This window comes from Salmo salar, chromosome ssa01 (assembly GCF_905237065.1).
Source record: "Salmo salar chromosome ssa01, Ssal_v3.1, whole genome shotgun sequence".
Lineage (NCBI taxonomy): Eukaryota > Metazoa > Chordata > Actinopteri > Salmoniformes > Salmonidae > Salmo > Salmo salar.
Window position 1 is genome coordinate 47,881,813 of NC_059442.1, and position 22,085 is coordinate 47,903,897.

General features: G+C 43.9%; 1 pseudogene; it reads left to right on the forward strand.

The window, feature by feature from the left end:
* Nucleotides 1-1,149: 1,149 nt before the first annotated feature.
* Nucleotides 1,150-22,085, forward strand: part of LOC106602852 (ribokinase-like) — an 81,815-nt pseudogene continuing 60,879 nt past the window's right edge.

Consider the following 22,085-nt stretch of genomic DNA (forward strand, 5'->3'; position numbering starts at 1 on the left):
TACAGCAGGTCAGCCACCAGGGGGAGACTCGTCGAGGCCTGGTGACAGACGGAGTATACATCACGAGGCGATGGCTCCCTATGCTGGACATGCTAGGTCTCGACGGGCTCTCCGGGCCAGGACTAATTGGGGCTGATTGGTGTTGGTGAGTAATCAAGGGCTGATTGCTCACCAGCTGTACGAGTCCCATAAAGCTGCCAGAAGGGCAGCACACAGGGAAGAGACTGGGGGAAGAAAGGACTCCCGTATAGTTGGGGACGGGTCAAGACATATGACCATGTCTTGTGTAACTTCTTCTGGTCTGAAACAGGATGTTGTGGCTTACTGTAAATCCTGTCACGTTTGCCAGCGAATGTGTAAACCGAACTAAGCTGTACCGGTTCCACCTTTGCAGCCTATTCCTGCTTTTTGCGAACCTTTCAGCAGGGTTCTGGTGGACTGTGTTGGTCCTTTTCCCAAAGCAAAGAGGGGTAACCAGTTTCTCTTGATCATCATGTGCGCTGCCACTCGTTTCCCGGATGCCATTCCTCTGAGGAAAATCATGGCTCCAAGTATTGTTAAGGTGAATTTCATGTCAAAGGTTTTCCAACAAGTGCTACAGCAGTTGGGTGGTACCCATTGCCCCTCTAATGCCTACCACCCAGAGTCTCAAAATGCTCTTGAGAGACTTCATCATACTTTGAAGTCTATGTTGAGAGCATACTGCTATGAGTTTCAGAAAGACTGGGATAAATGGGTTCTTCTTGTGCTGTTTGCAGTGCGTAAGGTTGTTCAGAAATCTTTTGGTTTTAGTCCAAATAAGCTTGTGTTTGGACATTGTGTCAGAGGTCATTTGAGCTTGCTGAGAGAGAGGTTGTTGCCGGACAACATCTTAAATATGAAAACAAATCTGTTGGCGCACGTTAGTGTTTTTCAAAACCGATGCACCGCACCTTTGAATTTGCCAGTGAGAATCTGAGGAAGGCGCAAACAAAAATTAAATGTTGGTACGGTCGAAAGGCCTGAAGCAGCGCTTTTGATGTCCTGGTGCTGTTGCCCATTCTGGGGTTGCTTTTCAGGCCTTTACCCCATAGTGAAAAAAAATTGTTATCAGGATTAGGTCATTGTTACATCGGAGAGCAGGAAAAAACATGGCTGTGTCATGTCGACATGTTGAAACCATACTTCACCTGCTACGATCGGGTGGAGAAGTCGGTGGAATCCGGTAGTGATCTTCTGCCTGTGGCCACTGCTGTCACCATTGACTATAGTCTTCCACAAGAGCACAAGGTAAGCCCAATACACCCTGTGCCTGTTGGACAGTTGAGTAACTCAGAGATTCTACATTGAAAAAAATATAAACGCAACATGTAAAGTGTTGGTCCCATGTTTCATGAGCTGAAATAAAAGATCCCAGAACTTTTCCATGATTATTTCTCTCAAATTTTGTGCACAAATTTGTTTACATCCTTGTTAGTGAGCATTTCTCCTTTGCCAAGATAGTCCATCCACCTAACAAATGTGGCATATCAAGAAGCTGATTAAAACAGCATGATCATTACACAAGTGCACCTTGTGCTGGGGACAATAACAAGCCACTGTACAATGTGCAGTTATGTCACACAACACAATGCCACAGATGTCTCAAGTTTTGAGGGTGTGAGCAATTGGCATGCTGACTGCAGGAATGTCCACCAGAGCTGCTGACAGATAAATTAATGTTAATATCTGTACCATAATGTCATTTTAGAGAATTTGGCAGTACGTCAAATCAGCCTCACAAACGCAGACCACATGTAACCACGCCAGCCCAGGACCTCCACATCCGGCTTCTTCACCTGTGGGATCGTCTGAGACCAGCCACCTGGACAGCTGATAAAACTAGATTTGCACAACCAAAGTATTTCTGCACAAACTGTCAGAAACAGTCTCAGGGAAGCTCATCTGCATGCTTGTAGTCCTCACCAGGGTCTTGACCTGACTGCAGTTTGGCGTCGTTACCAACTTCAGTGGGCAAATGTTAACCTTCGATGGCCACTGGCACGCTGGAGAAGTGTGCTCTTCACAAATTAATCCCGGTTTCAACTGTACCGGGCAGATGGCAGACAGCGTGTTTGGAGTCGTGTGGACGAGCGGCTTGCTGATATCAACATTGTGAACAGAGTGCCCCATAGAGGCGATGGGGTTATGGTACGGGCAGGCATAAGCTACGGACAACAAACACAATTGCATTTTATTGATGGTAGTTTGAATGCACAGAGATACCGTGACGAGATCCTGAGCCCATTGTCATACCATTCATTTGCCACCATCACCTAATGTTTCAGCATGATAATCCACAGCCCCATGTTGCAAGGATAATTTCTGGGATTCTCTGGATCGACATGTACCACAGCATGTTCCAGTTACCGCCAATATCCAGCAACTTCTCACAGCCATTGAAGAGGAGTGGGACAACATTCCACAGTCCATAATCAACAGCCTGATCAACTTTATGCAAATGGCATGTGTCGCGCTGCATGAGGCAAATGGTACCTTAAAAAACACCATATACTGACTGGTTTTCTGATCCACTCCCCTACTTATTTTTAAGGTATCTGTAACCAACAGATGCATATCTTTATTCCCAGTCATGTGAAATCCACAGATTGGGCCTAATGAATTTATTTCAATTGACTGATTTGCTTATATGAACTGTAACTCAGTAAAATCTTTGAATTTGTTGCATGTTGTCACGACTTCCGCCGAAGTTGGCTCCTCTCCTTGTTCGGGCGGCATTCAGCGGTTGACGTCACCGGCTTTCTAGCCATCGCCGCTCCATTTTTCATGTATCCATTTGTTTTGTCTTGTTCCCAGCACACCTGGTTTTCATTCCCCAATCACACTACATGTATTTATTCCTCTGTTCCCCCTCATTTCTTTGTGTAAGATTGTTTGTGTGTTACGTGTTTTTGTACGCACTAGGCTTGCGTGCATTTTTTCCCGTGTTATTTCACGAATCCTGTTTGTATACATTTGATGTGTTGTGACTGTTTTGCGCGTTTTACACTTTGCCTTGTTGGCTGGAGTTTTTCTGGACTCAGCTGCGTCCGTCTGTATATCTCTCCTGCCGAAATAAAGTGTGCGCCTGTTCATAATTCTCTGCTCTCCTGCACCTGACTTCAGCACAAGTACGCACACACCTGACACATGTTGCATTTATATTTCAGTGTATATATTTTTAACATTTGGTCATTGGATTGATAAAAAATAAATAACCCAAATGCTCTGTGTGACCACCCGCCAATGTGGCTGGTAATAAATCCACTAGCGTTTGGTTTGTGGCTGGTGTTAATTTCTGCTTCTCCTGTTCTCGGACATGAACATGCCTTAGGATGTCTCCTCTGACAGTGTTGCAGTTCTTCCTGAACCACCTAAACTGCAGCAGTGGGCCAGCCGGACAACCCACAAGCCGGAGAACGAGCAGCTGGCATGGGAGAAAACATTAGATCCAGACCCAACATGGGTCCATTTAGACAGAAACACAGGGAGTCCCAGACCTACACGCCAGCCTGTTCCACACTCCTCATCTGGGTTCTCTGGGTCCACACTCAACCAAACAAGGCTGAGGACGAAGACAGAGAGACTAAACGTGGGTGAGCAGGGTTCCCTCTATCAGCAACAGGTCCTGCAGAAAGAGAAAAACAACAACGTTGAGGACTGTTCCAATGTTTCCATGTTACTGGAATGTTTAAGTGTTAAAAAGTGGACTCTACTAGCTACTTACCTTTGCCTTTTGAGAGAAATGTTATGTTACCCTAAAAGTGAAGTGTTGCAAAAAGGACAATCAACTTTATTTACTTACCTGTTTTGGAGAAGAACATAAAATACTTACTTACCTTGAGGTTTTTCACAATTGAATGTTAATGGTGTTCAGATGAATTTTTACATGTGTTATTTAAAAAATGTCACCTGTTTTATTTGTTATAGGTGCTAAAGGGACTCGGCACTGCTGGAGGGGGGTAGTGTTGTGCCACATAAATAGCATACCCTCCTACTTTTACCCCTAGATGATTAACAGCTGTATGTTCCAATTGTCATGACGTAGTAAGTATGTGTTCAGTGTTTTTCAGTTGGTACGTCAGTTCTGTTGTATGGCCCCTGTATGGACACCTGTGTGTGATCTGTACTGGAGCTAAATAGTAACTAAAGTATTATAATTGTCTGCAATAAACATCTGAAACCAAGAGAGAAGGTTGTCGTGGACCTTCTTCCTACACCATCCACACATAAGGTCTGTATCTACAAGAGAATACCTAGCTACATACAGTATAGTAGCTTAGTTCAGCTAACTGATGGCTAACAGTTATCTGAAGACTGAAGAGGCTTCAATGTGAGGACAAGACCAGCTAAACCACAACAATATTTACCAGCCCTCTGGTTTACCTTTTTCAGTAACCGAAGGTAAATCTCCAGTATAATCCAGGATACCATAACAGTTGGTACGGGCTATACAATGTGTGAAAAGAAACATTTGTATCAAACTTTTGATTAGATAGCCTCTGTATGCCAATGTGCTGATTTAGCTAGCCAGTTTGTCTGTTTGCATGCCTGAAAATGAACCAATATCAGAACTCAGGTTAAGACCCAGATACAGACAACTAGAGTCACTGATGTTTATTGACCCAAACAGGGACCGGGCAAAAGACAGGTCAAAGGCAGGCCGAGGTCCGTAATCCATGGCAGTCAATAAGGTACAGAACAGCAGGCAGGCTCGGGTTCAGGACAGGCAGAGGTTCATTAACGGGTCAGAGTCAGGCAGGGATAGAACGGCAGGTAGGCTTGGGGTCAGGGCAAGCAGGATGGTCAGAACCGGGAAAACAGAACTTGAGAAAGCAGGGAGATGGTAAGACAAAACAAGACGAACTGGCAACAGACGAACAGAGAACACAGGTATAAATACACTGGGGATAACGGGGAACATGAGCGACACCTGGAGGGGGGTGGAGACAAGCACAAAGACAGGTGAAGCAGATCAGGGTTTGACACCAAAACACAGACACGAGCACAAGAAAAGAATGGACTATAGATACAACTATCAATGGACTGGAATACCAGGCCACTGTTTTGCTACTCAGTGCTGTGTCTACCTAAAATCTGAATGGAATGAGAAACACTGATTTAAAGGGATAGTTCACCTCAAAATTAATGTAAGGCATATATTTGCATACCTTGAATGTGGTGAGATGAATTACCAGTACCAACATGCCTTACACTTGGGGGAATCTCAATGTTTTTTTATTCCATACTTATTCCATTCCCTCAGCTTCTGGGATGCATTTTGATAAGGAGGACAGACGATGTAAGGAAGCAAACGATACAGCCTACATTCACATTGGCTCAAACTGTGTCAGTGTGGCATTAATCATGAATTGCCATCATTGCATTGATCCCCTCTGAATGAGAAGTAGTAATAACCTGATTGAGAGGAGTGAGTCCCAAACAGTAGTAGCCGGAATATTAGCCTATCAGCCTCAGCTTTTAAACAATATATATATTTTTTTATAAATGAAAAATATTTGAAAATCCCTAATTTTTGTAATACTTCATAATTTACTCCCATCACATAGTTTGTAATTTATTATACTGACACTTTCTCAAGTCATACACTTTCCATTTCCATCCTTAATGACAAAACTTGGCCAAGGCTATTGTGCACTCATAATGAATGCATGTCATATATCACCTTCTGTGTCAATTTAACTATGAAACAAGTAAGATGGCCTAATCATTTTTTGCTCTCTTTGACCAAGTTGTAGAAGGCTAACTGAGAAGTTGACTTAACACAATCTGCAAGTAAACAAGATTGTGAGAGGGGCCCCACTGTTTTGAGTGGTCGGATATTCTGGCAAAAAAATGTATCTGCTGCAATAGGGGTAGAAATGGGGGTAGCACATCTAACAGCCCTGGCTGAAGAAGACAATATACTCAGAAATGTGGGAGAATTTACACTAGCTGTTCTAGAGCCAGTGGCCAGGCTTTCTGAGCCTTCTACTGCCTAGGAGGAGATTTTAAGAGATTAAGACACAAGCATTAATTCCGATACACGCTGAGGATTGAATTAATTAAAGATTTTTCTGGGCTGTGTTCAGTCACATGGTGCAGCATTGAAATAATCACCCTTTTAGCTTGGCACTTGTCCAACTCTGAGAGAGCTGTGAATGCTCAATTTTTTCTTCCAGTCAGTTCATGGTAATGTGGCAAAGACTTTGAGTTTTTTTTGTGCAGTTTAAGTATGGTATGCTGTTGTTGCCTGAAATGCCCCTAGCAAAGAGTAAAGGCTACAATTAGGCCTAGTTCCAAAAAAAATTGACTAACAAGCAAATTCCGTCCACATTTTTTTTACCCCTAAATAGCATTACAATTCATAATTTGAAATAATTTTTCCTATACTGCTCATGTTTGCTCCAATTAGTACAGTATACTAGAAGATGGCCAGAGTCACTCCCCTCCTCAAGAAACCAACACTCGACCCCTCTGACATCTTCACTTTCCAATCACTTGAGCCTGCTGTCTATTACCAACTCTCTTGTTATCTCTCTCAGAACGATCTTCTTGACCCTAACCAGTCAGACGTCTCCCTCAACTGAGATCACTCTCCTCTGTGTCACAGAGGCTCTCCCCTCTGCCAAAGCTGACACACAAAGCTGAGTATGACCTCTCCTCACACAGAAAACGATGCAGGTCCTAATCCAGGCACTTGTCATCTCCCGTCTAGACTACTGCAACTCTGTTGGCTGGGCTCCCCCCTTGTGCCATGAAACCTTGCAACTTATCCAGAACACTGCATCCCGCCTGGTGTTCAACCTTCCCAAGTTCCCTCCGATGTCTCCCAGCTCCTCAGCACACTCCACTGACCTTCAGTCAAAGCTCGCATGCTCTTCAAGACCCTGGTGCTTGCCTACCGAGTAGCAAGGTGAACTGCCTCTCCCTACCTTCAGGCTATGCTCAAACCCTACAACCCAACACAGGCACTCTGTTCTGCCACCTCTGTTCTCTTGGCCCTCCAACCCCTATGGGTGGGCAGCTTCCGCTCAGCCCAGTCAAAGCTCTTCTCTGTCCTGGTACCTCAATAGTGGAACAATCTTCTCCCTAACATCAGGACAGTGGAGTCCCTGCCCATCTTCTGAAAATGTCTGAAACCCTACCTCTTTAAAGAGTATCTTAAATTAATCCCACGTCCCCCTGCTTTGATTCTTTTTCCAGTTATTTGCTATGAGGGGGAACTGTCCCAATGAAACCTCAGGACTTCTTAAATAAATCTCAGGATTTCATAGAATAAATTATATCAGCACAAAGTAAATGGACCGTCCTGGGGCGCACAAATGTGCATCCGTTCAGTCAGAACTTCTGAGTCTGCTATAGTCACCTTCCAATATATCCTCTTGTGCCAGATGGCTTACTTCCGCACATGAGACTAGATCTGCTCTATCAGGTACAAATGGCCAATTTTATTGTTTCCCCCTGATGTATAAGCAGTGGTGGAAAAAGTACACAATTGTCATACTTGAGTAAAAGTAAAGATACCTTGATAGAAGTAAAAGTGAGTCACCCAGTAAAATACTACTTGGTTTTAAATATACTTAAGTATCAAAAGTAAATGTAATTGATCAAATATACTTAAGTATCAAAAGTAAAAGTATAAATAATTAAGCAAACCAGAAGGAACACATTGGTGAGTCTGCCAGATCAGAGGCATTAGGGATGACCAGGGATGTTTTCTTGATAAGTGTGTGATTTTGACAATTTTCCTGTCCTGCTAAGCATTCAAAATGTAACGAGTACTTTGGGTGCCAGGGAAAATCTATGGAGTAAAAAGTACATTATTTTCTTTAGGAATGTAGTGGAGTAAAAGTACACATTTTCAAAAATATAAATAGTAGAGTAAAGTACAGATACCCCAAAAAACAACTTAAGTAGTACTTGAAAGTATTTTTACTTAAGTACTTTACACCACTGTTTATAAAGTTCTACTGTAGGTGACAGAGCGACATGTTGTGTGGACTAAAACAGCATAAAACCTGGTGTATCCTATAGCACGATCAAATGAATTAGCCAGCTACAGAAACATTGATAAATATTTTTTTAGATTTTTTTGTCAAATTAACCAGTTAGCTATCTACCTTAGGTAGATAGCTATCTGCTGATCTATCTCCCATGCCAATTTCAAGTCTTAAAGTAATATCTGACTAACTCGGAAATATGAGGTAATTTCAGAATGAAAGTTAACTAGAGCATCATGCTTTGTGACATTATGTTAGCTAGCTATCCTGGTGCACTCATATTTTCGTCAGCTGGCTGCTCGTTCTAAATAGTATAATCAAATCTGTTCAAGACAGTGGCAGAATGTGCAGCAGTGGTCATTCAGTTTTTGACAGGCAAAAGTGAAATATGTGTATTTATGCTGTTGCTCAAATGCACAGATCGCTTTATATAGAGTGCCTTCGGAAAGTTTTCAGACCCCTTGACTTTTTCCACATTTTGTTACGTTACAGCCTTATTCTAAAATGGATTTAAAAAAAATCTCTGCAATCTACACACAATACCCCATAATCACAAAGTGAAAACAGGTTATTATCATTTTTTGCCAAAAAAAACAGAAACACCTTATTTACATAAGTATTCAGCCCCTTTGCTATGAGACTCGAAATTGAGCTCAGGTGCATCCTGTTCCCATTGATCATTCTTGAGATGTTTCTACAACTTGATTAGATTCCACCTGTGGTAAATTATATTGATTGGACATGATTTGTAAAGACACATCTGTCTATATAAGGTCCCACATGTGTCTATATAAGGTCAGAGCAAAAACCAAGCCATGAGGTCGAAGGAATTGTCCGTAAAGCTATGAGACAGGATTGTGTCGAGGCACAGATCTGGAGAAGGGGACCAAAACCTTTCTGCAGCATTGAAGCACCAAGATTGAACTCTTTGGACTGAATGCCAAGCATCACGTCTGGAGGAAACCTGGCACCATCCCTATGGTGAAGCATGGTGGTGGCAGCATTATGCTGTGGGCATGTTTTTCAGAGGCAGGGACTGGGAGACTAGTCAGTATTGAGGGAAACATGAACAGAGCAAAGTACAGAGATATCCTTGATGAAAACCTGCTCCAGAGCGCTCATGATCTCACACTGGGGCAAAGGTTCACCTTCCAACAGGACAACGACAACATAGGAGTGGCTTTGGGACAAGTCTCTGAATGACCTTGAGTGGCCCAGCCAGAGCCCAGAATCCGATCGAACATCTCTGGAGAGACCTGAAAAAGCTGTGCAGCAACGCTCCCCATCCAACCTGACAGAGGATCTGCAGAGAAGAATGAAAGAAACTCCCGAAATACAGTTGTGCCAAGCTTGTAGCGTCATAGCCAAGAAGACTCGATGCTGTAATCGCTATCTAAGGTGCTTCAACAAAGTACTGAGTAAAGGGTCTGAATACTTATGTAAATGTGATATTTCTGTAAAAAAAAAATATATATATATCTTTGCTTTTTCATTATGGGGTATTTTGTGGAGATTCACTAGGATTTTTTTTTTCTTCATCTATTTTAGAATAAGGCTGTAACGTAACAAAATGTGCAAACAGTCAAGAGGTCTGAATACTTTCTGAAGGCACTGTATTGTCTTCTGCAGCTGACAGCCACACATCTTTTTTGCACTAGAAAAAGCTTTATTGGTCGTTCTGGTTTATACACATCACATTGTGATGTAATGACATGGAAAGGCCTATTTTCAGAGCCGATGGAAATCATGTGACTCCAAACCTATTTAGGTATGGTCGAACATGCTCTGTGCATCACGTTAGCCTATATTTAACATCAGTTGTCATGACAGTTTTTACACAAAAGCCAAGGGGAAATACTGGAATTTGGGCTGAAGTGTGTTTCAGGGTTCATGGCTCGAAATGGATGAGACTGTTGCTCTAAAGTGCTCTACACACTTTACTCAAACAGAACGACGGAGCATCTTATATACATTTGTGCCGAACAAAGCAGAAAACGATGCTCGGTTGCTGCATTTTTAGTTAAAGTGTGTAGCAGCCTTAAGTGACCTATATACAGACACAGATAAGGGAACTGCTCTGTTCCTCCACCCCTGCCTGGATTATTAATAGCCTACCATAGTATCTAGTCATTCTAGTAATAGTATTTCTATGATAAATACTGTCCGCTGCCCCCAGACCCAGTCACCACCTTATGCTATATGTCACGTGATATGGACATGAGGGGGATGGAGGCGTAACTTCAGCCAGAGGGGTAAAGACCCCCAAGGGCCACATCAGAAATGCAAGGATGACAAGGTATTGTTATAGAATACATTATTTTGATAGGTTAAAATTAATAGAAAAAGTGTTTTTGAATTGGTTTTGTGCCTTCAAATATTGTCTCACGTCTTGAAAATTTCAACCGACCAAATATTGTTGAAATTGTAAATGTAACTGTCTTAGCATCACTACTTTGAGAACAATAATAATATATCAAACGCAACATATAAAGTGTTGGTCCCATGTTTCAAAGCTGAAATAAAAGATTTTCGAAATGTTCCATACGCATAAATGTGATCCCTGTTAGTGAGCGTTTCTCCTTTGCCAAGATAATCCATCCACTTGACAGGTGTCGCATTACAATAAGCTGATTAAACAGCATGTTCATTGCACAGGTGCCGCTTGTGCTGGGGACAGTAAAAGGCCACTGTAAAATGTGCAGTTGTGACACACAACACAACGCCACAGATGTCTGAAGTTTTGAGGGTGTGCAATTTGCAGGCTGACTGCAGGAATGTCCACCAGAGCTGTTGCCGGAGAATTGAATGTGCATTTCTCTACCGTCAACATCGTTATAGAAAATTTGGCAGTACGTCAAACCGGCCTCACCAGGACCTCCACATCCGGCTTCTTCCCCTGCGGGATCATCTGAGACCAGCCACTCGGACAGTTGATGATACTGTGGGTTTCCACAACTGAAGAATCTGCATGCTCGTCGTCCTCACCAGGGTCTGGACCTGACTACAGTTCGGTGTTGTAACCAACTTTGGTGGGAAAATGCTTACCTATGATGGCCACTGGCACACTGGAGAAGTGTGCTCTTCACGGATGAATCCCAATTTCAACTGTACCAGGCAAATGGCAGACGGCATGTATGACATCGTATGGGCGAGCGGTTTGCTGACGTCAGCGTTGTGAATAGAGAGCCCCATGGTGGCAGTGGGGTTATGGTATGGGCAGGTATAAGCTAAGGACGACAAACACAACTGCCTTTTATTGATAGTAGTTTGAATGCACAGAGATACCGTGACGAGGTCCTTAGGTGGAATATTGTTGTGCCATTCATCCGCCGCCTTCACCTCATGTTTCAGCATGATAATGCACGGCACGATGTCCCAAGGATCTCTACACAATTCCTGGAAGCTGAAAATGTCCCAGGTCTTCCATGGCCAGCATACTCATCAGACATGTCACCCATTGAGCATCTTTGGGATGCTCTGGATCGACGTGTACACCAGCGTGTTCCAGTTCCCCCCAATGTCGAGAAGCTTTGCACAGCCATTGAGGAGTGGGACAACATTCCACAGGCCACAATCAACAGCCTGATCAACTCTATGTGAAGGAGATGTGTTACGCTGCGTGAGGCGAATGGTGGTCACACCAGATACAGACTGGTTTTCTGATCCACACCCCTACCTTTTTTAAAGGTAGCTGTGACCAACGACTGCATATGTGTATTGCCAGTCGTGATATCCATAGATTAGGGCCAAATGAATTTATTTCAATTGACTGATTTCCTTACACAGTATGAACTGTAACTCAGTCAAATCTTTGAAATTGTTGCATGTTGCATTTATATTTTTGTTCATTGGCTTTTTCCACAGTTGGCATCACCATATCACTCATACCACAAATACTTGGCTTCCAATATCACCCGCACCACAAATTCCGTTTAACTTCTAATCTTGCCTATGAAAACCAGACACTGATCCATTGATCTGCACATTGACTGATGATGTGGATATGAACATTGAGACAGAAAATATTCAACTTAGACACCATGACGCCATGATCCCGTGTAATTAATATTTACCCAACTGTTGCTGTTTCATCAACTCAGTAAAGGGTGTGAATTGTGCAGCGAAAATGTCCTTCCCACACATATTGCATCATTACTCATCATCTCAAGTACAATTGAAGAGTGTTTGGACAGACTTAAGCGAGACAACATTTGTCTCCCCTGATGTAGGCTTAGGCTACCTTTTGTAAGGTGTTGTGCAACACAATAGGTCATGAACAGTCAAAATCATGTTTTTCATGAAATTGGATGATATTTGAAGGAAACCAGATCAAAGTATGATGACCAAAGTATGAAAAATGACTGTTGGTTCTACATTGATAAAGTTTGATCATAAAGTTATTGGTCCCCTCCCCCATGTCAAACACTTGGATTCATTATTAAGGGGACAACGTGCCATCACCAATGGTAACATGATATTCTCTTACCCAATTTAAATAAGTCTCGCCTTGTAACCAACATCGGAGAAGGCATGTTTGCATAGGGGCGTGGTTTATATAGCTAGATAGCTACTCTACTGGTGCCAAAATTGGACCGTTGGGTGCCAGCAAATATAATTAAAAGTTTACCCTATGGCAAAGCTACTTATATGTTTCCCCTTTCATCTGTGTCTGGTGTTACTGGCTAGCTAGGTCTTCAGACAGCATGGAACTAAAGAGGGGGAAGGGTTGTTCGAAACTAAGACTCAGTTGTCAAGTCCACACATCTGTCAGTGCTGCTGTGAATCACAAGAGACATGCCAAATGGGAGATTTATAGTAAAAATATATCATTGACACAGTTAATGTTTTTTGAGTTGCTTTGTGTATCACCAAATTTGCTTGAGATGATTTTACTGCAACACTGCTCACTGCATCCATCTTTCCTGAATGACTGTTCAAGACCCTTAAACAATTTCTTGTTTTTTCACTTCTAAAAACAATTTCTTGTTTTTTCACTTCTAAAAACAATTTCATGTTTTCTTTATTTATTGTTTTCTTATTATTTGCATGTATGTGTGTATTGTTATTGTATTGCTAGATATCACTGCACGGTTGGAGCTAGAAACATAAGCATTTTGCGGTACCTGCGATAACATCTGTAAATCTGAACTTTAATTTGACAGAATGATCTTCCACTTGCTAAAAACTTCCCATGTAAATGTCTGTGCAAATGTACTGTTCTGTCATAGGTCACCCTTCAAGTCATATGCCCTTTCCCTGTTTCGTTTTACTAAGTATCCCATTTTACAATTTCCATCCCAACCTTTATCTGTTAATGTGGCGAAAACAAAAACACATGGACACGCTCGCTGACGGTTTGGATCAATTTAGGCAACATCTTTCCTTTGCTAGTTAAAAATTCAGTCATCAACTTTGCGCTTTGAAGGGAAGGAGGAGCTGCATCAATTAGGCCCTACTGTACCACTGACTGGAAGAGGCTGTGATATTATCCATTATCTGTCCATATCAAACGAACCCTCCTAACTAACCTCATAGTGTTTTCCCTTTAGAGTGTAGACATTTTTACACCTGCTACCAGATGCAACCTGTGAGGGCTGTTGACATAGGCTAATTTAAGCCATTTCTGTCAGTGAGGGAAATGACCTGAGTCAGGGATCGGGAACAGGCGGGTATTTTCATTTATTTTATTTGACCTTTATTTAACTAGGCAAATCAGTTAAGAACAAATTCTTATTTTCAATGACGGCCTAGGAACAGTGGGTTAAATGCCTTGTTCAGGGGCAGAACGACAGATTTGTACCTTGTCAGCTCGGGGATTCGATACCCCTCTGGTATTTTTATTTAATGTTATTATTATTTTAGTTTTTTGGAACTCAGTCAGGGTCTGAACTTACTGTTGAGAGTTAGAATTATAGAATAAACAAGGTGCAATTTTGAAATTTGGTTGTGCATCAGCAGTTTTTCTGTTGTTATGTCATGATATTTTTTTTAATTTGAACCTTTATTTAACTAGCAAGTCAACTAAGAACATATTCTTATTTACAATGATGGCCTACCGAGGAACAGTGGGTTAACTGCCTTGTTCAGGGGCAGAATGACACATTTTTACCTTGTCAGCTCAGGGATTCAATCCAGCAACCTTTCAGTTACTGGCCCAACACTCTAACCACTAGGCTACCTGCCGCGATATCATCAGATATCATATTAAAAACTGCTAACATTTGTCTCCACCATATGGCAAGATTTCTACAATTGCAGGAAATTAGCTGTAAAATATTGCATTTTTTGTCCCAGAGTAGAATTGCATCAGATTAGTTATAAAATTGCAAAGTCTTCTCTTGCTTTAAAACGTCAACATTTTCTCTATGCCCCATGGCAAAATGTGTAGAATGGTAGGAAATTAACTCCAAAACTTTTTTTTGTCTTCGCTGTCAAGAGGGGGGCAGCTAAAATGTTTTGCTTGCAAGGTGGGCCCCCCAACAAAATATCACTTTGGGCCCCCTAAAGGATAGGGCCGGCTCTGATTGCATGTGTGGGTATGGATGTGGGTTAGCAGACCCACGAGCCACTGCGGCCCCTCATGATGAGTTCCGATTTTTTGTGGCCTTCACCCCCATCAAAGTTGCCCGTCCCTGACCTAAGTGGTTAATAAGGAAAGTATTTTTCAGTCTTTCCTTTTTCCTCTCTCACGTGACCGCTCTCTGACTAGAAGTGAAAAGGTCTCTTAACTTACACAGCTAGCTGATGAGTCAACACAGCATGACCGTATAAGGCCTTCCTGTCTTTGAAGAAACTCTTTTGTAAAGCCATTACCTTTCTGATAATCTATTCTATCTCAAAGCACTACTAGGTTATGTCAGCCTACGTGACTGCTGCATAAGGAAATAAGGAAATGGTCCAAAGTTACAATGTTTGCACAATCCTCAGTCCCTCTTAGACCTACTTCTGATAGTGATACCGATGTGGTAATAGTGGGGCGGCAGGTGGTTAGTGGTTAGAGCGTTGGGCCAGTAACCGAAAGGTTGCTGGATTGAATCCCTGAGCTGACAAGGTGAAAATCTGTTGTTCTGCCCGTGAACAAGGCAGTTAACCCACTGTTCCCCGGTAGGCTGTCATTGTAAATAAGAATTTGTTCTTAACTGACTTGCCTACTTAATAGCTGTCAGGCTACTTTTGTGTCTGAGTCATCCATGCTTTCTGAAGGTTAACTTAAATGGAAAGCAAATGTTTTTGTCTGTGCTGCACCCACTGGCCTCCTTAGCCATATTAGCCTTTCTAGCTATTGCTCATAATGACAGAATAGACCAAGTTATTTTCCTAGAAAAACAAGAGACATAACAAGCTGACATCATCGAATACCTGTGGTGGCCTTTTGGTGGCGTGGGAGAAAACAGACTGAGGTTGGAGTTGAGCTTAAGCACATAACCAGCCATTTGGTTGGAGTGCTCTCAAACACTCAAACACACAGACAATGGGCAAGTGTCTGGTGAGGGAGGGGCAGAGGTTTACCATACCTGTCAATCATATGTTCCGGAACTCCAATTTGAGCAGCAGCAGCTGAAAAATGAGCTCCTACAAATATTGAAATTTACATGGTTTTTAGAGTGAAGTACATCGGAAAAAAGCAAAAGAAAACTGCAAGACTGAAGAGGAGAAAAAACAAGCAACAAACAAAGAAGATAGGCTTTTGAAAAATAACTATTTTTCATAAAATTGTAGTTATCTTAGCTAGCTGAATTGTTTACCAGTTGCTAAGCAGTTGCTAGGGACTCTTTTGGAAGAAGCTAGCTAGCTAACGAAGAACAACAAAGAATATCTTTTTAACAGAAGAAAAGAAAGAGAAAATCAGGACAGAAGAAAAAGGATATCAAAGTGAAACAGTTCTCTAAAGACACAAGAGACAATAATACAAGAAACAACACTTATGTAGCTTGTCAACTATGTGTCTGTCTATCCCTGTTCTCTCCCCTCTGCACAGGCCATACAAACGCTTCACACCGCGTGGCCGCTGCCACTCTAACCTGGTGGTCCCAGCGCGCACGACCCACGTGGAGTTCCAGGTCTCCGGCAGCCTCTGGAACTGCCGGTCTGCAGCCAACAAGGCTGAGTTCATCTCAGCCTATGCTACCCTCCAGTCCCTAGACTTCCTGGCGCTGACGGAAACATGGATTACCACAGATAACACTGCTACTCCTACTGCTCTCTCTTCGTCTGCCCACGTGTTCTCGCATACCCCTAGAGCATCGAGCCAGCGGGGTGGTGGCACTGGAATCCTCATCTCTCCCAAGTGGACATTCTCTCTTTCTCCCCTGACCCATCTGTCTATCTCCTCATTTGAATTCCATGCTGTCACAGTTACCAGCCCTTTCAAGCTTAACATCCTTATCATTTATCGCCCTCCAGGTTCCCTTGGAGAGTTCATCAATGAGCTTGACGCCTTGATAAGTTCCTTTCCTGAAGATGGCTCACCTCTCACAGTTCTGGGTGACTTTAACCTCCCCACGTCTACCTTTGACTCATTCCTCTCTGCCTCCTTCTTTCCACTCCTCTCCTCTTTTGACCTCACCCTCTCACCTTCCCCCCCTACTCACAAGGCAGGCAATACGCTTGACCTCATCTTTACTAGATGCTGTTCTTCCACTAATCTCATTGCGACTCCCCTCCAAATCTCCGACCACTACCTTGTATCCTTTTCCCTCTTGCTCTCATCCAACACTTCTCACTCTGCCCCTACTCGGATGGTATTGCGCCGTCCCAACCTTCGCTCTCTCTCTCCCGCTACTCTCTCCTCTTCCATCCTATCATCTCTTCCCTCTGCTCAAACCTTCTCCAACCTATCCCCTGATTCTGCCTCCTCAACCCTCCTCTCCTCCCTTTCTGCATCCTTTGAGTTTCTCTGTCCCCTATCCTCCAGGCCGGCTCGGTCCTCCCCTCCTGCTCCGTGGCTCGACGACTCACTACGAGCTCACAGAACAGGGCTCCGGGCAGCCGAGCGGAAATGGAGGAAAACTCGCCTCCCTGCGGACCTGGCATCCTTTCACTCCCTCCTCTCTACATTCTCCTCTTCTGTCTCTGCTGCTAAAGCCACTTTCTACCACTCTAAATTCCAAGCATCTGCCTCTAACCCTAGGAAGCTCTTTGCTACCTTCTCCTCCCTCCTGAATCCTCCTCCCCCTCCCCCCTCCTCCCTCTCTGCGGATGACTTCGTCAACCATTTTGAAAAGAAGGTTGACGATATCCGATCCTCGTTTGCTAAGTCAAACGACACCGCTGGTCCTGCTCACACTGCCCTACCCTGTGCTTTGACCTCTTTCTCCCCTCTCTCTCCAGATGAAATCTCGCGTCTTGTGACGGCCGGCCGCCCAACAACCTGCCCACTTGACCCTATCCCCTCCTCTCTTCTCCAGACCATTTCCGGAGACCTTCTCCCCTACCTCATCAACTCATCAACTCATCCTTGACCGCTGGCTACGTCCCTTCCGTCTTCAAGAGAGCGAGAGTTGCACCCCTTCTGAAAAAACCTACACTCGATCCCTCCGATGTCAACAACTACAGACCAGTATCCCTTCTTTCTTTTCTCTCCAAAACTCTTGAACGTGCCGTCCTTGGCCAGCTCTCCTGCTATCTCTCTCAGAATGACCTTCTTGATCCTAATCAGTCAGGTTTCAAGACTGGGCATTCAACTGAGACTGCTCTTCTCTGTGTCACGGAGGCTCTACGCACTGCTAAAGCTAACTCTCTCTCCTCTGCTCTCATCCTTCTAGACCTATCTGCTGCCTTTGATACTGTGAACCATCAGATCCTCCTCTCCACCCTCTCCGAGTTGGGCATCTCCGGCGCGGCCCACGCTTGGATTGCGTCCTACCTGACAGGTCTCTCCTACCAGGTGGCGTGGCGAGAATCTGTCTCCGCACCATGCGCTCTCACCACTGGTGTCCCCCAGGGCTCTGTTCTAGGCCCTCTCCTATTCTCGCTATACACCAAGTCACTTGGCTCTGTCATATCCTCACATGGTCTCTCCTATCATTGCTATGCAGACGACACACAATTAATCTTCTCCTTTCCCCCTTCTGATAACCAGGCAGCGAATCGCATCTCTGCATGTCTGTCAGACATATCAGTGTGGATGACGGATCACCACCTCAAGCTGAACCTCGGCAAGACGGAGCTGCTCTTCCTCCCGGGGAAGGACTGCCCGTTCCATGATCTCGCCATCATGGTTGACAACTCCCTTGTGTCCTCCTCCCAGAGTGCTAAGAACCTTGGCGTGATCCTGGACAACACCCTGTCGTTCTCCACTAACATCAAGGCGGTGACCCGATCCTGTAGGTTCATGCTCTACAACATTCGCAGAGTACGACCCTGCCTCACACAGGAAGCGGCGCAGGTCCTAATCCAGGCACTTGTCATCTCCCGTCTGGATTACTGCAACTCGCTGTTGGCTGGGCTCCCTGCCTGTGCCATTAAACCCCTACAACTCATCCAGAACGCCGCAGCCCGTCTGGTGTTCAACCTTCCCAAGTTCTCTCACGTCACCCCGCTCCTCCGCTCTCTCCACTGGCTTCCAGTTGATGCTCGCATCCGCTACAAGACCATGGTGATTGCCTACGGAGCTGTGAAGGGAACGGCACCTCCATACCTTCAGGCTCTGATCAGGCCCTACACCCAAACAAGGGCACTGCGTTCATCCACCTCTGGCCTGCTGGCCCCCCTACCTCTGAGGAAGCACAGTTCCCGCTCAGCCCAGTCAAAACTGTTCGCTGCTCTGGCACCCCAATGGTGGAACAAGCTCCCTCACGACGCCAGGACAGCGGAGTCAATCACCACCTTCCGGAGACACCTGAAACCCCACCTCTTTAAGGAATACCTAGGATAGGATAAAGTAATCCTTCTAACCCCCCCCTTAAAAGATTTAGATGCACTATTGTAAAGTGGTTGTTCCACTGGATATCATAAGGTGAATGCACCAATTTGTAAGTCGCTCTGGATAAGAGCGTCTGCTAAATGACTTAAATGTAAATGTAAATCATAGGTGTTGAGATGCTAGGCAGCCAAGCAAGCCAATAGCTGTAGTAAGTTGCCAATAAAGGTGGGACTGGAAGCTGTGTGTGTGAATGTGTGTGTGTGTGTGTGTGTATATGTTGTTACGTGTGTACGTGCGTGTGCTTGTATCTATATGTGTGTGTGTGTGTGTGTGTGTGTGTGTGTGTGTGTGTGTGTGTGTGTGTGTGTGTGTGTGTGTGTGTGTGTGTGTGTGTGTGTGTGTGTGTGTGTGTGTGTGTGTGTGTGTGTGTAGAGTGCAATTACTATGCTTGGCCCACACACTCACACCCTCCCCTACTTCCTCTCAAGTTTGCATAGTAACAAACACTATCGCCACCCTGGTTCGTGTGTGTGTGTGCACATGCGTGCGTTAGGAGAGAAAGAGAGAGAGAGACAGAGAGCGAGAGAGCAAGAGCGAGCTCTTGAATAGAAAGTGAAATCCTTTGACAAAAGGCTACTTTTCTAGTCACCCAACACACAGAAGAACATTTTCTGAGTTTAACAATAAATGCTTCCTTCCTATTCCAACAAAACAAACAACCTATGGGATCAACTGTAGATACATTATATAAGCTAATTAAACTTAGTGTAATAAAAAAAGTGAGACTACATAGAGTGATTTCTTCTACATAGTTTACTTTAATGTGTGGCTGATGACATATAGGAGAGCAATAAGAAGCATAGTACACAATGCTACATTATATAGGCTAAAATAGATTAGTACACAAATGCAGAGTTGTGGACTCGAGTCAAATGACTTGGATTCGAGTCTGACTCGAGTCACAAATGTGATGACTTGAGACTCGATTTGATAGAAAATAAAATGACTTGGACTTTTATTTATTTAACTAGGCAAGTCAGTTAAGAACAAATTCTTATTTACAATGACGGCCTACCCCGGACGACACTGGTCCAATAATGCACCGCCCTTTGGGACTCCCAATCACGGCCGGTTGTGATACAGCCAGGAATTAAACCAGGGTCTGTAGTGATGCCTCTAGCACAGATGCAGTGCCTTAGACTGCTGCGCCACTCGGGAGTCCACTTGGGAGACTTGGAGCCTCAAGACTCGGGACTCAACTTTGACTTGAGAGAGATGACTTGAAATTATCTGGTCAGGTTTTGTAATCATTTGTCACTCATTTTGTGGCACAGTCTATGTGGATTACTCTACACGCAGCCAGAGACAGTAGCTGCAGCATGGCCCTTGCAAAAAAACTGAAACAGATTGGCTAGTGAAACACACACCCGGCCCTCTGATTGGACCAGCAAACTGTCAATCAACACTGGTCGGGTGAGCTACCAAACAGATTTCTGATTTGCAGTACAGCTATAGGATTGGGTGCAGTGTAGGGAGAGAGGATTGCCATAGTAAATAAATATGCAGCTCCAAAAAATATTTGGTGATCAAGAATATTAACTGTTTACTTTGCAAGCTCACCAGCAATGGGGCAACAATTACTAGCATAGGCCTACTGGTCTTTTGGTATGTAAAAATAGCTTGAAATGTATAATTTACTTATGAAGCTTGCATTTGGAATTTGTTGTTAAAATACATTTTTAGGCTACTGTGGCGAAGAGGCACGGCTCTCCAAACTCCCTCCAGTGGAGAGTGCTTTTTTCTCTTGTTGAAATGTTTGCTGTTGCTTTCACACGTTTAATGCATATGTGGTAAATCTATATTCCATGTAATACTACAATAATTGCTAGCGTTTCATCATTCCATCCCCGTACCGTTTAATGCTACACATAGACATTTATTTTATCTGTTTCATGTTTAATAGACCTATGACACATTTTCATTTAGCCAACCATTTCTTACTCTGATCTGTGTGAGCGCAATGTTTATTGTGCACATGAAGTCTAATGAGGTAGAAGTTCTGTTTATTCAATGTATGGTTTCCTTTGTTCATATTTCCCGAGTTACGTTTCAGTTCGGTGTGTCCGGTTCCTATGTCTTTGTCATTTTTGTTGTGCGTAATAGGAGCACGGGCACCTCAGTGTGCATAGAAATATGCTACCTGGCCGGCGCTCCACACGCTTTGGAGTCAGAACAGAAGATACAATTATTGTTCCGTGTATGGTATGCAGGACTTAGACTTGATTCGAGTCTCAACCCGTTCTTCTTGTTACTCGACTTTAGACTTGGACCTTGAGACTTGCTTGTGCTTCGAATAATAGTGACTTGGTCCCACCTCTGCAAGAATGTTTCAACAAATGATTGATATATCACAGTACTTGAAAAAAGAGGACATAAGACATAGAACATGATTAATCAAAACCAGTGAACATATGGACACCCATATGTTCCCCGCTATTTTGGTTTTGATCAAATAACCTCAAATCTCCTGCATCAACACATTTACATTTACGTCATTTAGCAGACACTTTTATCCAGAGCGACTTAGAAATTGGTGCATTCACCTTATGATATCCAGTGGAACAACCACTTTACAATAGTACATCTATATATTTTTTTTGGGGGGGCGGGGGGGGGGGCTTAGAAGGATTACTTTATCCTATCCCAGATATTCCTTAAAGAGGTGGGGTTTCAGGTGTCTCCGGAAGGTGGTGATTGACTCCGCTGTCCTGGCGTCGTGAGGGAGCTTGTTCCACCATTGGGGTGCCAGAGCAGCGAACAGTTTTGACTGGGCTGAGCGGGAACTGTGCTTCCGCAGAGGTAGGGGGGCCAGCAGACCAGAGGTGGATGAACGCAGTGCCCTTGTTTGGGTGTAGGGACTGATCAGAGCATGAAGGTACGGAGGTGCCGTTCCCCTCACAGTTCCGTAGGCAAGCACCATGGTCTTGTAGCAGATGCGAGCTTCAACTGGAAGCCAGTGGAGTGTGCGGAGGAGCAGGGTGACGTGAGAGAACTTGGGAAGGTTGAACACCAGACGGGCTGTGGCGTTCTGGATGAGTTGTAGGGGTTTAATGGCACAGGCAGTGAGCCCAGCCAACAGCGAGTTGCAGTAATCCAGACGGGAGATGACAAGTGCCTGGATTAGGACCTGCCTGTGTAAG